Consider the following 1,359-nt stretch of genomic DNA (forward strand, 5'->3'; position numbering starts at 1 on the left):
AAAAGCACCTGACCGGAAATCAGAAGTTTTTTGGTTCGATTCCCAATGGAGTGAAGATGGAGTAGGATCTTTTTTTCAAGAAATAATTTTAATTTAAAAAATGTTACTTTCCATCTAGTCTTATTAAGACGTTAAGCATTTTCTGTTATTGAAGATTCTTAACGTGATCGATATTGTGTAGATTTTCTGCCTTCATGGTTTGGAGGGTTGATCTACTGTCGGTAAGGTAAAATCTCTGATGATATAGCAGATGAATTAAAATTTTTTAAAATAATTACTTGTACCATTAACACCTAGCTAAAAATTTGCGTAATGTTCTTGAATTAAGAGTTCTTATTCTGATCCCTCTAATAGCTTAATTGGAAAAGCACCTGACCGGAAATCAGAAGTTTTGTGGTTCGATTCCCAATGGAGTGAAGATGGAGTAGGATCTTTCTTTCAAGAAATAATTTTAATTTAATGAATTATTATGCTGCGTTGCCGCGTCTCCGCTTAGCTTCTTATGCACCCAGTGCTGGACATAATTCTATAGTCGCCTAGAGCCTTAATCACTGTAAGCGTAATGTGCAACCTACTTTCGTTGCAATATTTGCAGACATGAAAATAAAAAAAGACTCAAGTGTAAAGAAGCTTTTTCTCTGATAAAAGTAAACAAATCCTAGGTAAATCCTAGTAAAATCCTAGGAAGTGACCAACCTTTCCTTATATTTCATTTTCTTAGGAAATGATTATTTTTTTAAGGAAATTTACTAAATATTATTCGAATTTACGTAGCAATTACGTTCTCTAACCAATTGGTGAAGCAACAGGACAATCGTAATTTAATTAGGAATTAGTTAAATGGACATAAATTAATATTTTCTCAGGGTTTTGAAAATTCGATAATTATATAATTCGAGAATCTTATAATATTCATCACATGAAATTTGACGGAGAATTACATTTCTCGGAAATGTTGTACACACACACACACATATATAATAAAAAATTTTTCATAATGACAACCGCAGGATTTCGCCGAGAGCGGGTGCTAATCTGGAAAATTGCACCCGTTTCCAGCGAAATCGCGGTAAAACTTCAGCCACAACCACGTCTCACGACTGTGAGATAGGTGGTTACAGTCTGTAAAGGAATCAATACGACGATCCAGCAAAAGCCTCGTGCATCCTAAGAACACGGAGCCACCCAAGGACAACCGCCTTCTGCATTTTTCCCGCAAGTGTTCTAGCATATTGTCGACACGCAGGGATGCTTTTCAGGCCATTAGCAAGTGAAAGCTTGGCACCTCCAAGAGCGCCGATGATAAGGACGATCAATTTAACAGAATATTCCGGATACAATCGTTGCAACTCCCTTATA

This window comes from Belonocnema kinseyi, chromosome 7, assembly GCF_010883055.1.
Source record: "Belonocnema kinseyi isolate 2016_QV_RU_SX_M_011 chromosome 7, B_treatae_v1, whole genome shotgun sequence".
NCBI lineage: Eukaryota > Metazoa > Arthropoda > Insecta > Hymenoptera > Cynipidae > Belonocnema > Belonocnema kinseyi.